Source organism: Pongo abelii, chromosome 23, assembly GCF_028885655.2.
Source record: "Pongo abelii isolate AG06213 chromosome 23, NHGRI_mPonAbe1-v2.0_pri, whole genome shotgun sequence".
NCBI classification, from domain to species: Eukaryota; Metazoa; Chordata; class Mammalia; order Primates; family Hominidae; genus Pongo; species Pongo abelii.
The window spans coordinates 37,596,440-37,612,038 of NC_085929.1; the positions used below are offsets into that span (position 1 = coordinate 37,596,440).

Here is a 15,599-nt window from a genome sequence, read left to right on the forward strand (position 1 = left end):
CTCGTGGCTCCCCCTGAGGTTCTACAGGGGCCTCCTATTTGTGTTGTGTTCCTAATCTCCATCCCTTCCCTCTGCCCTCTGGAGAGGGTCTAAATGCCTCTGCATGGTCTTCCACTCCCACCCACCCCACCCCACCCACTACCCCAAGCCCTTCCTTCCTTGCCAGCCTATCACTCCTTCCATCCCTTCACAGACCCTGCTCTCTGTGCCAGGGTGGTGAAGCAACATTTCAACAGGAGCATGTTTTGAGGGCGGATTCCAGTTTTGGGCCTGATTCTTACCAGCTGTGTAGTCTTGGGCACGTTGCTTAACTTCTCTGGTCCTCTAGCTTCTCATCTGTAGTAAGACTTCCTTCACAATCCTGGGGTGAGGGTTAAATTGCATAAAGCCCTTAGCACAGTATGCAGCACATTATAAACATTCAATAAATATTAGCTGCTGCTATTATTATTATTAGAGGAGTAAGGGCAAAGAAGGCGAGGGGGCAGGGGGACTTGGGAGCAAGCAGAGGAAGAAATCAGAAAATTTATATTTTTAAAATTATTTCCCACCAGAATGAATATTTTTTATTCGGCACAATGTTGTAGGTGTCAAATAATATTAAATCTATGCTGGGTTCTGGCAGGATAAATGCCAACATCACCAACAGGGCTTCCAGGGACTATAAGTGCCTTAGTGTGCTAAAGCAGAGAAGATATTACTTGATACATTTTTGAAGCTGAAGTGCTTCCAAGTTTGGTAGTTCCAATTCTGTTACTTCTTGGGAACGTTTTTAATAACAAGAACATGAAGAAATAAACAGTGCTGGTTCCCTAATGTTAAGGTTTCAGGAACATGGTTATTGCTTTCCAGAAAATACCATGAGAATGACCTCATTTCCGACTAAGGAAAAGTTGAACTCTCTCCATTTTTTCCACCTTATGAACCCAACAAAAAGAGCAAAGAGGAATATAATCAGTGAGTTTATCTTAATGAAAGCTGATGGCTTCAATATCTTTTTTCCCGGTTTAATTGCTTTAGGCATTTATTATTAGCTATGATTAACGCAGAAAGAAGGGACAAAAAGCTCACAAACACTATACAATTTCACAAGATGCATTGCAGGGGGAAAAGTGACTGAGATGGATCAGCAATATCCTAGGGTCTTGGTGGATGCATTCCTGGTGGAGGGGGTCTCATTCCCGGAGGGGGCATGCCTACTGGCGTCCCTCTAGCAAGGGGAAGCCCAATTGGTGGGCCCATGGATGGTTTCATACCAGGTGGAGGAAACATAATGCCTAGAGGTGGGGCTGCTCTGCCAACAGGTGGGGGTGGAGTTCCCGGTCCTGGTGGGTACTGTGTTGGGGCTCCAGTAATACTTTTCTCTGTGGAGTCATTACTTGCTGGGATGGTCCCCCAACTCCTGGGACAGGGCCTGCTAATCCAGCAGGAGCCTGGGGAATTGGTACACCAGCTGATACCCCTCTACCAGCTGCCCTAACAACGCCAGGGCCTCCTGCAGCTCCAGCAAGTGGTACCCAAGCAATGCCAGTATATTTTGGGGGTAGCCCCTCCACAGTCATGGATACCAAGTTCTCCCCATGCAGCAACACCAGACCCCAAAAGTGCTTTTCTTCGAGCTCTGGTTGCTTCACGTTCTTTGGCTTGATCTTTCTGAACTCATCACAATCGCAGAGGATCAAATTCACATGCTTGTCAAACGCTTTAAAGGTGCCAAAGAAGATTGTGCCTTCCTGTAGGATGCATTTCATTCTATAGTCAATGTGCTGCTGCAGCCTTGCTACTCGTGCCCACAGTCGTGATTGCTGCTTCACTAAATCCCGTGTCCACAGTTAAAACTTCGTGCTTCTTAAGACCTGGGGGAAGGCTATAGATAACGGTATGGTGCAGGTTCTCCTAGAAACAATGCAAGCTGAGGGGGCAACGTGGTGGCTCACGCCTGTAATCCCAACACTTTGGGAGGCTGAGGAGGGCAGATCACCTGAAGTCAGGAGTTCGAGACCAGCCTGGCCAACATGGTGAAATCCCGTCTCTACTAAAAATACAAAAATTAGCTGGGTGGTAGTGGCATGCACCTGTAATTCCAGCTACTCAGGAGGCTGAGGCAGGAGAATTGCTTGAGCTAGGGAGGCGGAGGTTGAGGTGAGTCGAGATGGCATCACTGTACTCCAGTCTGAGTGACAGAGTGAGGTGCTGTCTCAAAAATATATATATAATTTTTTAAAAGTGTATTGAAAGCATTGGGTGAGGTGGCTCATGCCTGTAATCCCAACACTTTGGGAGACCAAACTGGGAGGATCCCTTGAGGCCAGGAGTTTGAGACCAGCCTGGGCAACAGCAGGACCCTGTCTCTACAGAAAAATAAAAAAATATTAGCTGGGTGTGGTGCGTGCCTGTAGTCACAGTTATTCAGGAGACTGAGGTGGGAGGATCACTTGAGCCTAGGAGTTGAAGGCTGCAGTGAGTTAGGATGGTGTGCCACTGCACTCCAGTCTGGGCCACAGGCTGAGAACATGTTTTTTTAAAAATAAAAAATAGATAATGGATCAATTGATGGAGAAAGCTCACGCTGTGCTGAACCTGTTCCAAGTATCCTCATAACAACTTTTTGAGGTAGGAAGAAATTGGAACACACCTGCGGTTAAACAAGTTGAGTTTATCACTTGTTATGGGGTAAGGGTGAGAGGTCATGAATCGTGAGAAACAATAGGGCAGCTGGGCTTGGTGGCTTACATGTAATCCCGGTACTGCAGAATCCCAAGGTGGGAGGATCATCTTAGATCAGGAGTTCGAGAACAGCCTGGCCAACATGGTGAAACCCCGTCCCTACTAAAAATACAAAAATTAGCCGGGAGTGATGGTGGGCGCCTGTAATCCTAGCTACTTGGGAGGCTGAGGCAGAAGAATCACTTGAATCCAGGAGGCAGAGGCTGCAGTGAGCCGAGATTGCACCACTGCACTCCAGCCTGAGTGATAGAGTGATACTCTGTCTCAAAAACAAACAAACAAACAAACAAAGGGGCATCTCAGTAACAAAGTGTTACAAAGGACACATAGGATTTGGGCTTGCATTAGGTGATTTGGAGGAGGGTTTAAGAAAACGGAGTTTTCTGGATTGGATGCTGCCTATGAGTGAGTACCTTGATAAACATTATTTAGAAGGAGGGAAGAGTAGACCAAGGCTAAATCTATAATGTCTATATGAGCCACAATAGGGAAATGTTTGGCCATTTTTGTAGTTTGAACAATGCTCATGTTTTGTCTGGGTTCAGACATGATTCGAGTGGTTTTATTATTGTCTTGATCCATCATGGTCACACAGTGGCCTTATTTGATGTTGATGTTCTGTGAAGTTTTTACGTCCAATAAGAGAATACGCCAAGGTCTATTTGTGAGTGCCAGACCATCTCCTGGATATCAGGGGCTGTTTTTCTCTTAGAGCTTGGTTTCAAATCCAGGTTTGTGTGACTGGAAACATCCCCCGTATTACTTCTTGATCACAGGAACTTGCGAAGGTGGCTGGCAGACTAGGAATTTCATCTATGAGCTTATTTCATCTACTATTTTTTATTTTTTTTTCTGAGACGGAGTTTCACTGTTGTCGCCCAGGCTGGAGTGCAATGGCACGATCTTGGCTCACTATAACCTCTGTCTCCTGGGTTCAAGCAATTCTCCAGCCTCAGCCTCCCAAGTAGCTGGGATTACAGGTGCCCGCCACCACGCCTGGCTAATTTTTGTATTTTTAGTAGAGATGAGTTTCACCATGTTGGCCAGGCTGGTCTCAAACTCCTGACCTCAGGTGATCCGCCCGCCTCGACCTCCCAAAGTGCTGGTATTACAGGCGTGAGCCACCACGCCAGCCTTTATCTACTATGTTCACCTCCTACTCAGGTCCAATCCCTAACAGTTCCTGGGATAACTGTAGGCACTTAATAAATGCTTGTTGAATGAATGAAGATGGCTGTCAAGAACTCCAATGACTGCTTGAGTGCAAATCACAAGCTCCATCACCTATCAGTATGTGATTTGATACAATATGTATTAACAGCTAATCCACACTCCATACTCAAATTTCATTACTTGTCCCAATATTTTCCATTACAACTATTCCACCACCACCACCACCCCAGTCCAGGGTCCTATTTAGAATCACACACCACATTTTGTTGTCATGCTTCTTTAGTCTCCTTTAAAATGGAACAGTTCCTCAGCTTTTCTCTGTTTTTCATGACAATGAGTTATTTTGTAGAGTGTCCTTCATTTGGGATTCTCTAGCACTTCCTCATAAGATGTGTACGGTGCACTTTTGACAGAAATACCACTGATGTGTTCTCAGTGCATTTTATTAGGAGGCCCTTGATCTGACCCGTTAACTAGTGGTGTTAACTTTGATCACTTTGATCTGTTTGTTCTGCTAGGTTACACCTCTGTAAATCACCATTTTCCCTTTGTAATCAATAGGTAATTTATGGGAGACACTTTTACTGTTGTAAACATCCCGTTTCTCTAGTTTTACCACACATTATTGATTTCCTAATTCCACCATGTTTATTAGTTGGCATTCTACTAAAAGGAAGACTTTCCCTTCACCCATTAATATGCTCATTTCTTTATGTTTGTAAAGACTCATGGATTACTATTTTATTCAATTAGTTATACTCTATTACTATCACTCCATATTTTGATTCTGAAATTGCCCTGACTTGGCCAGTAGGATCTCCTTAAAGACAGCTCCTGTGTTCTTTGACACATTCCCATGATTCTTATTACCATCATCCTTATATTCTGGTGTAACAAGATGTTCCAGGTTTATCTGGTACTTTCCGGAATGAGTTAGTTCTTTCTCTTTCTCTCTCTTTTTTGTTTTTTTTTTTTTTGACGGAGTCTCACTCTGTCGCCCAGGCTAGAGTGCAGTGGTGCGATCTCAGCTCACTGCAACCTCCGCCTCCCAGGTTCAAGCGATTCTCCTGCCTCAGCCTCCTGAGTAGCTGGGATTACAGGTGTGCGCCACCACGACCGGCTACTTTTTGTATTTTTAGTACAGAGGGGTTTCACCATTTTGGCCAGGCTGGTCTCGAACTCCTGACCTCAAGTGATCCATCCGCCGCGGCCTCCCAAAGTGCTGGAATTACAGCTGGGAGCCGCCGCGCCCGGCCGGAATCAGTTTTTTTCTTTTAGGAGCCCCGAACCCAAGCTCTTTGAAAAGCTGCCAAAGAGCTCCAACTTTCCTTCGCTTCCTGCCCGCAGGCGGAACCTTAGAGCTTCGGACATGGAGATTAACCTCTTCCGGTTGGGGCCGGAAGTCCCTCCGAGAGGGGCGGCTCCGCGTCATGTGACTGGAGTCCGTGTAGGAGGGGTCGGAGGTCCTACCCAACAGATTGACGCGGCATTAGTATTGGCCGTGTAGCCGAAAAACTGATTGACTGGGCTGAGGTTAACTGCGCGGAGGCAGGTATGTGAGGGGCTGGGGTTGGGGCGGGGGCCGCCAAAGTTTAGGGACAGGGGCGGGATACCCGGGTCCGCCTTCCCAGGACACACGGGCTTCAACATCTGAGCCCAGGGGCCCAGAGACAGCAAGACCGGTCGTGTCTGTCCCCGAAAAGAGGACGAGCTGGCGTTGTGGTTCTGCGTCCCATGATTACAGATTGGGGAAACTGAGGCCTTGAGAAAGAGAAGGGCTCCCACAAGCTCTCCTTTCGAGGCATGGGCACTGATTCCCATTCTGGCCCCCGTGCGAGACCGCCTCTATCATCTGGGAGTGCATTTCACGAGTTTGCCCTGAGTGGAGAAGCAGAGGCCGGGGAGCGCGGTGAACAGAGTTGGGCTGAAAGTAAGAGACCTGGATTCGAGACTTCGCCACCGACAGACAATTGTGCGTTCTGGGCCAAGTCTCTTCCCTGTGCTGGGCCTCAGCTTCCTCGTGTCTAAAACGGGGCAGTGTTTTTCAAAATATGGTTCTTACACCATCTGCTTTGAAATTCTCTGAGATGCCGGCTTTACAGCGCGGGACTCAGTTCAGACTTCTGGTTTAGAATCTGAACTTATGCCTAGGGTGGTCCTGTGTATACTGATGTTTGAAGCTCATTGATTTTAAGTGCTTTCCTGCTGTAAGCACTAGATATCCATTCTTCGCTTTGAGGCAGCTGGTGCCAGTTCAGGAACTTTGAAAGAACTGGAATGGTTAGCTCAGTAAAGAGAGCACTGGAAGGGAATTAACTTTTTAAAAATTGAAAATACTGTTACGGCAAAGAGGGCTTCCACTTCATCTTTAGGCTAAAAGAGGCAGAACTAGGACTAACAGGTGAATTCTACAGGAAGACAAGATTTTTGCTTAATAGAAGACCTTAAATGGAAGAATCGTCAGAGGTGACCACCGATGGAGTGAATGGATTGCCTCCGTGCCTCCTTTCGAGGGAGGTATATAGGTATTAGATGAAGGTCCTTTCCAACTTGAAAGTCTGTGATTCTAAGGAGTTGTTCTGCATCTTTCTGGTGCTGACTCTGCTCTCAAGGCAAATGTGACTTTTTTCTTCTCTTTTCTTTACATTTCCATCACTTTAGCCTACATCTCCTGTAAATAAGGCCAATGCATCTGACCTTACGTAATCTCTTCCTGGTTGTCCTGTGCACCATCCTTCTTTTCAAGGACTTTGGAATGACCCAATATCTGATAGAGGCACCTTAAATGTTTGTTGAATGAATAAGTAAACTGGGTCTCACCCCATGGGTTAGTAGCTTTTTCCTAAGAACAACTTGGAAATGCCTCTGAAGATTTTATGTTTGACCAGGAGAAGCCAGTGAACTCTGAATCACAAAATTGAGGACTCTCAGTTGAAAGGACCCCTTGAGGTTGTTCAGACCAGCCTTCTCTTCCCTGGAACATAATCCCTGCTTGAATCCTCTCTTCAGCAATATGTGTATAGATGTGAGAGAATTTTTGCAGTCTGTTGGCTAGCTTTCCATGCATCATATAAAAACAGTCCTCTTATAGACTTGACTTGCCAGTTCGCACACATGACAAGTTCCAGCTTTTTTTTTTTCTTTTTTTTTTTTTTTGAGTATTTAGTAGAGATGGGGTTTCACCATGTTGGCCAGGCTGGTCTCGAACTCCTGACCTCAAGTGATCCGCCTGTCTCAGCCTCCCAAAGTGCTGGGATTTCAGGTGTAAGCCACTGTGCCTGGCCTTAGCATATCTTTAGTTTTCTAATCAAACATTATTATGTCCTTATTTTGTGCATTACGAAGCTCTGCCTAAATCACTTTTTCAACACCTGCTAGAATGCTTAGGAATGTTTATGTTGTCTTAGGGAGCAGAGGCTCCATATTATGACCCAGTTCTGCTGACTTGCTCCCCCGCCGCCACAAAAAAAAGGTTAGGGTTGAGCCAAAACTTCCTGCCAGTTATCGACTTGTGTTTCCCAAGATTAAAAAATAAAAAAGTTGTGAAATGCTTATTCAGATGTTATCCAGGTACTGGGTAAAATGATCTTAATTTGTTGGAGTTTTTAGAACTTCTCGATCTAAAAGTTTCCTTTTAAAGAAGTGTCTGAATTGACATTCTCATAAGTATGTTCTTCAGGCCACTGTTCTGAAGAAATGGCTCTGAAAAAAGGATTTGGTGCTAATAATTAGTTTGAGAAAGCCACATACCATTATTCTTTCTTGGAGCTTCTCAATATGTAATACCACATTAAAAGCACTGAGAAGTCCTGCAATAAGGAAATGTGCTTTATAAGCCAAGATAGTAACTTGTTTCATTTGTTTAATCTACTTGATGTAAAATCTTTTTTTTTTTTTTAATTGAAGCACACATTAGCAAATTCTGACCTAGAGTGGGGATCTGCATACTATATATAGGCTGTGAACCAAACCTGGACCTAGTGCTTGTTTATATGGTCTGTGAGCTAAGAGTGCTTTTTACATTTTTCTTTTTTCTTTTTTTTTTTTTTTTAGACGGAGTCTCGCTCTGTCGCCCAGGCTGGAATGCAGTGGCTCCATCTCAGTTCACTGCAAGCTCCGCCTCCTGGGTTCATGCCATTCTCCTGCCTCAGCCTCCCGAATAGCTGGGACTACAGGCGCCCACCCCGCTGCCTGGCTAATTTTTTGTATTTTTAGTAGAGATAGGGTTTCACTGTGTTAGCCAGGATGGTCTTGATCTCCTGACCTCGTTATCTACCCACCTCGGCCTCCCAAGGTGCTGGGATTACAGGCGTGAGCCACCACATCTGGCCTGCTTTTTACATTTTTAAATGATGGGAAATAAAAGAAGAATAATATTACATAGGTGACAATTACAGGAAAATAAAATTTCAGTGTTCATTTCAGTCACACCCACTTATTTATATTCATATATATTTACATTATATTTACATATTGTCTTTGGGTGCTTTAATGCTACTCGGTAGAGTTGATTACTTGCCATAAAACCCATATGGTCCACAGAGTCTAAAGTATTTACTCTATGGCCCTTTATGGAAAAAAATTGCCAATTCCTGACCTGCATCGTGTACTTTTTTTTTTTTTTTTTTTGAGACTGACTCGCTGTTTCCCAGGCTGGAGTGCAGTGGCACAAACGTAGCCTACTACAGCGTTGACCTCCAGGGCTGAAGCCATCTTCCCACCTCGGCCGCCCAAGTAGTTGGGACTACAGGCACACACCACCACACCCAGCTAACTTTTACATTTTTTGTAGAGATGAGGTCTCACTATGTTGCCCAGGCTGGTCTCAAATCCCTGAGCTCAAACGATTCTCCTGCCTCACCCTCTCAAAGTGCTAGGATTACAGGTATGAGCCACCACTCCCAGCCATGTATTGTTTTTTAACTTTTTTTTTTTTTTATTCATTTATTTATTTATTTATTTATTTGAAACGGAGTCTCGCTCTGTCGTCCATGCTGGAGTGCAGTGGCGCAATCCCGGCTCACTGTAACCTCCACCTCCCAAGTTCAAGCGATTCTCCTGCCTCAGCCTTCTGAGTAGCTGGGACTACAGGTGCACGCCACCTCGCCTGGCTAATTTTTGTATTTTTAGTGGAGACGGGGTTTCACCATGTTGGCCAGGATGTCTCAATCTCCTGACCTCAAGTGATCTACCCACCTCAGCTTCCCAAAGTGCTGGGATTACAGGCTTGAGCCACCGTGCCTGGCCCCTTATTATTATTATTATTATTTTAGATGGAGTTTCACTCTTGTTGTCCAGGCTGGAGTGCAGTGGGACAATCTCGGCTCACTGCAACCTCTGCCTCCCAGGTTCAAGCGATTCTTCTGCCCCAGCCTCCGAAGTAGCTGGGATTACAGGCATGCGCCACCACACCTGGCCAATTTTTGTATTTTTAGTAGAGATGGGTTTCACCGTGTTGGCCAGGCTGGTCCTGAACTCCTGACCTCAGGTGATCCACCCGCCTTGGCGTCCCAAAGTGCTGGGATTATAGCCGTGAGCCACTGCGCCTGGCCTTTTTATTTTGAAATAATTTTAACCTTACACTAAACTTGCAAAAATAATCCACAAACTTTCTGTATATCTGTCATCTAACTTCACCTGATGTCAAAACTGTACATAATTATATCAAAATTATCCAAACAAGAAATTTAACATTAATACAATATTACTAGCTAATCTAGAGACTTTATTAAAATTTTGCCGTTTGTCCCACTATGTCCTTTTTCTGTTCCAGGACCCAATCCTGGATCCTACATCACATTTAGTTGTCAAGTCTCCCTGGTCTCATCATCTCATCAGATATCTGGGACAGTTCCTCATTGTCTTTTTTTTTGAGACGGAGTCTCACCCTGCCACCCAGGCTGGAATACAGTGGCACGATCTCAGCTAACTGTGAACCCCCTCCCGGATTCAAGTGATTCTCCTGCCTCAGCCTCCTGAATAGCTGCAATTACAGGCGTGTGCCACCGTGCCCAGCTGTTTTTTGTATTTTTAGTAGAGATGGGGTTTCACCATGTTGGGCAGTCTGGTCTTGAACTCCCAACCTCAGGTGATCCACCTGCCTCGGCCTCCCAAAGTTCTGGGATTACAGGTGTGCCACCACACACGGCCTGCATTTGCACTAAAATTTCTTTTTTAAAAATTGTTTGTTTGTTTTTGAGATGGAATTTCACTCTTATTGCCCAGGCTGGAGTGCAGTGGCGCAGTCTTGGCTCACCGCAACATCTGCTCCCGGCTTCAAGCGACTCTCCTACCTCAGCCTCCCAAGTAGCTAGGATTACAGGCAAGCACCACCACGCCCGGCTAATTTTGTATTTTTTTTTTTTTTTAGTAGAAACAGGGTTGCTGTATGTTGGTCAAGCTGGTCTGGAACTCCCGGCCTCAGGTGATCTATCCGTCTCAGCCTCCCAAAGTGCTGGGATTACAGGTGTGAGCCACTGTGCCTGGCCATTTGCACTAAAATTTATGAGGGTTCCGGTTTCTCCGCATCCACAACACTTGTTATTGCCCACTAAAAAAATTATGTCTCTCCTAGTGGGTGTGAAGTGATATCTCATTGTGGTTTTGATTTGCATTTCCTTAATGGCTGATGATGATGATGATGATGATGATGGTGTTCATGTTCTTATTGGCCATCTGCATATCTTATTTGGAGAAATGTCTGTTTAGATCTTTTGCTCATTCTGTAATTGGGTTATTTGTTATCATGTACAATTTTGAATGTAGGTATTCAAAGAGTTTGCAGATCCCTTGAAATAACTCAGTGATTTGACCTGCAAATTCTGAGGCAATGCCAGTATCTCCCTGATCTGAATGTAGTTGGATTTGGACATACTAAAGCACAAAGTAAATTTCCGTTTGAGGCTACTGACCATGCAGAGCTTGACTCAAACCCAGCCACTTCTGGCCATGTGGAGTTGGAGTGGCCATGGTCAAGTGAAAGGAAGGGTACTATTTGTGTCCAGAAATGAAGTTGTCATCCAAGATATGATAAGACTAATCGGGGCGCCTTCATTTTGGGTGCCACTCTGGTGTATGTCTGGTTATAGGCAGGGAGTAGAGGAGTCAGTGGTGGTTTGAATGCTCGGGACTAGCTGCTCATAGCTACATAACTACAGTGCTCCTAGGCCTATCTTGACCCTACAGCATTTGGCCATAACCAAACCATCTTGGACACGTACCTTGAAACAAACAAAAACTTCAGTAATGTAAATTGTGAAAGTAGTATGTGCTTATTTTATTATTATTTTTTAGAGATGGAGTCTTGCTCTGTTGCCCAGGCTGGAGTGTAGTGGCAGTGTCGACTCACTGCAGCCTCCATCTCCCAGATTCAAGCGATTCTCGTGCCTCAGTTCCTGAGTAGCTAGAATTACAGGGAAGTGCCACCATGCCCGACTAATTTTTGTATTTTTAGTAGAGATGGGGTTTCATGATCTTGGCCAGGCTGGTCTCGAACTCCTGACCTCAAGTGATCCGCCCACCTCAGCCTCCCAAAGTACTGGGATTACAGGCATGAGCCACCATGCCCTGCCAATGTGCTCATTTTCGACATTTTGGGAAATACAGAAAAATCTCCCTCTCCCCACGCTAGTCATCCCTAGCTCTAGTATCTAGAGAACCTTTGTTGCAGTTGCTATATTTCCTTCTTGTTTCCTGCTACAGGGCACGTTTTTAATAGTTAGAATCACTCACTGTACACAGTTCCATATCTTGCTTTTTCTTATTAACATCTAAAACTGAAGAAAAAACACATTTTAATTTTAATGTCTCCATGTTTTTGCCAGCCTCTTCTATAAGCACTACTTCTTCTTCTTCTTCTTCTTCTTCTTTTTTTTTTTGAGACAGAGTCTGGCTCTGTTGCCCAGGCTGGAGTGCAACGGTGTGATCTTGGCTCACTGCAACCTCCGCCTCCCGGGTTCAAATGATTCTCCTGCCTCAGCCTCCCGAGTAGCTGGGATTATAGGTGCCTGCCACCATGCCCAGCTAATTTTTGTATTTTTAGTAGAAGCGGGATTTCACCATGGTGGCCCGGCTGGTCTCGAACTCCTCACCTCAGGCGATCCACCCACCTCAGCCTCCCAAAGTGTTGGGATTACAGGCGTGAGCCCCCGTGCCCGGCCTATAAGCGTTACTTCTGATGGCCTACATAGATTTCCATTTCCTTAACTGTTCATTTATTTAATAAGTCTTACTATGTAGACGTAATGTGTATAGTAAGCACTTGGTATGTTCTTAGTGGGATAGAAATGTAGTTTTGATTTTTTTAAATAAGGAGCATAGATTTTCTTAAAATTTTTTTTATTGTGGTAAGATGTACATAACATAATATTTACTGTTTTAACTAATTTTATCTATTTAAATATTTTTTGAGATAGGGTCTCACTCTGTGGCCTAGGCTGAAGTGTAGTGGCAGCTCACTGCAGCTTCAACTTCTGGGGCTCAGGCAATCCTCTTGCCTCAGCCTCCTAAAGTGCTGGAATTACAGCAGTGAGCCATTGTGCCTGGCCCATTTTAATTATTTTTCAATGTACAATTCAGTGGCATTAAGTAAATTCACAATGTTGTATAACCATCACCACTATTTCCAAAACTTTTTCAGCATACCAAACAGAAACTCTACCCATGAAGCAATAACTCCTCGTTCTTTCCTCCCCCCAGCTCCTGGTAACCTCTGATCCACTTTCTATCTGTATGAATTTGCCTAGTCTAGATATTTCTAATAAGATTCTAATAAGAAAATCACACAATGTATGACCTTTTATGGAAACGTAGGGTTTTTTTTTCCTTTTTTTTTTTTTTTTTTGGAGACAGTCTCACTCCGTTGTCACCTAGGCTGAGTGTCATCTCAGCTGGGTTCAAGCATCCTGGGTTCAAGCAGTTATTGTGCCTCAGCCTCCCAAATAGCTGGAATTACAGGTGCTCACCACCACACCTGGCTCATTTTTGTATTTTTAGTAGAGATGGGGTTTTGCCATTTGCCCAGGCTGGTCTCGAACACCTGACCTCAAGTGATCCGCCTGCCTTGGCCTCCCAAAGTGCTGGGATTACAGGCATGAGCCACCGTACCTGGGCCCAGTTTTTTTAATTGTAGTGAAATTCATATAAAATTTACCATCTTAACCATTTTTTAAGTGTACAGCTCAGTGGTATTAAGTACATTCATATTCTAGAAACATCACCACCATCTACCTCCAGAACTGTTTTCATCTTGTAAAAGTGAAACTCTGTATCTATTAAACAATAACTCCCTATTTCTTCTTCCCCCTGGCCACTGCCAACCACTATTCCACTTTCTGTCTCTATGATTTTGTTTACTCTAAGTACATCATATAAGTAGAATCATACAGTATTTGTCCTTTTTATTTTTGAAAATGAGGTCTAACCGTGTGGCTGGTGTCAGACTCTTGGGTTTAAGTGATCTTTCTGCCTCAGCCTCCCAAGTAGTTGGGGTTACATGTGGGCACCACTTCACCCAGCTTAGTGTTTGTCTTCCTTTGACTGACTTATTTCACCTAACTTGATGTTCTTGAGGTTCATTTATGTTGTAGCATATGTGAGAATTTTTCTTCCTTTTTAAGATAAAATGATTTTCCATTGTATGTATTTTGCTTATCCATTCATCTGTTGATGCACACTTGGATTGCTTCCATGTTTCAGCTATTGTGAATACTGCTACTGTGAACATTGATGTATAGCTATTTCTTTGTGACCTTGCTTTCAATTATTTGGGTACATACCTAGAGGTAGAATTGCTGGATCATATGGTAGTTCAGTTTTTAATTTTTTTGAGGAGCCTCCGTGCTGTTTTCCACAGCAGCTGTACCATTTTACATTCCCACCAACAGAGCACAAGGGTTCCATTTCTCTACATCCTTGCCAAAACTTATTATTTTCTGGTGTTATAAAAATAGTAGTCATTCTGATGGTATCTCATTGTGCTTTTGATTTGCATTTCCCTGATGATTAGTGATGTTGAACACCCTTCTGTGTGCTTTTGGGACATTTGTATTTCTTCTTTGAAGAAATGTCTCTATTCAAGTCCTTTGCCACCCCCCGCACCCTTTTAAAATTTTTTTTGAGACAGAGTCTCTCTCTCTCTTGCCCAGGCTGGAGTGCAGTGGTGGAATCTGGGCTCTGCAACCTCCGCCTCCTGGGTTCAAGCAATTCTCTTGCCTCAGCCTCCCACGTAGCTGGAAGTACAGGCGTGTGCCACCACACCTGGCTAGTTTTTTTGTATTTTTAGTAGAGACAAGGTTTCGCCATGTTGCCCAAGTTGGTCTCGAACTTCTGACCTCAAGTGATCTGCCTGCCTCAGCCTCCCAAAGTGCTGGAATTACAGGCCTGAGCCACCATACCTGGCCCCACTTTTGAATTAGGTTGTTTTGTTGTTAAGTTTTAGGAGTTGTCTGTGTATTCAGGATATTAATTCCTCTTCAGATATATGATTTGCAAATATTTTCTCCCATTCTGTGAATTGCCATTTTACTCTATTGGTAGTGTCTTTTTATGCACAAAATTTTTAAATTTTTATGAAATCCAATTTGTCTACTTTTTCTTTTGTTACCTGTACTTTTGGTGTCATTCCAAGAAATCAATGCCAGAAATATAGTTTTTAAAGTCATGACCAGGTGGCTCCTGGTTTAAAATTCTCAGAGGCGGCCCTAATTGTTGCCTGGTTATCATATCCTACTTCTCTTTTTTTAATTTTTAGTTTTTTAGAGACAGGGTCTCTCTGTCGCCGAGGCAGGAGTGCAGTGGCGTGATCTCAGCTCACTGCATCCTCTGCCTCCCGGACTTAAGCAGTCCTCCCACCTTTGCCTCTTGAGTAGTTGGGACCACAGGCATGCGCCACTGCTCTTGGCTAATTTTTGTGTTTTTTTGTAGAGATGGGGTTTTGCCATGTTACCCAGGCTGGTCTCAAACTTCTGGGCTCAAGTGATTTGCCTGCCTCCACCTTCCAAAGTGCTGGGATTACTGGCTGAGCCACCACACCCGGCCTTCAAACCCTACTTCCCTACTCTGCATCTGCTGTAGATGACAGGAGTCCATCTCTTCATTTCATTGGTCGTTGGGAACAAAGCTCCCGAGTGTTGGATCCTTGTCTTCCAGCTGGCCTAAGGACATGCAAAGATTAGAAGCAGCACTTCTATGTTCATTGAGCCAGATTGTGTCTGCTTCTGTGGAAATGGCCTAGGGGACTCACTGGCCATTCTGTCCTGGGTCCAGTTGCCAGATTAATTCCTATGATAGTTTCTATAGCACCTGACTCTGATATTTGCTCTCTTAATTGCTCCTCAGAAGTGCCTGGTGATGTAACAGTGATGTGTTTTGGTTTTTTTTTTTGGTTTTTTTTTTTTTTTTTGAGACAGAGTCTTGCTCAGTCGCCCAGGCTGGAGTGCAGTGGTGCAATCTCTGCTCACTGCAAGCTCCGCCTCCCGGGTTCATGCCATTCTCCTGCCTCAGCCTCCCGAGTTGCTGGGACTACAATTGCCTGCCACCAGGCCCGGCTAATTTTTTTTGTATTTTTAGTAGAGACAAGGTTTCACCATGTTAGCCAGGATGGTCTCGATCTCCTGACCTCGTGATCCACCCGCCTCGGCCTCCCAAAGTGCTGGGATTACAGGCATGAGCCACCACGTCTGGCCAGATGTGGTTTTTAT

General features: G+C 44.5%; 1 protein-coding gene and 1 pseudogene across 1 annotated transcript in view; one reads left to right on the forward strand and one right to left on the reverse strand.

Moving 5' to 3' along the window:
• Window positions 1-1,009: 1,009 nt before the first annotated feature.
• Window positions 1,010-5,721, reverse strand: LOC100460131 (small nuclear ribonucleoprotein-associated protein N-like; annotated as a pseudogene).
• Window positions 5,315-15,599, forward strand: part of RNF185 (ring finger protein 185) — a 46,031-nt gene continuing 35,746 nt past the window's right edge. The window contains 1 exon segment of the mRNA NM_001131148.1: window positions 5,315-5,452. The gene's annotated coding sequence lies outside the window, so the exon portion shown is untranslated.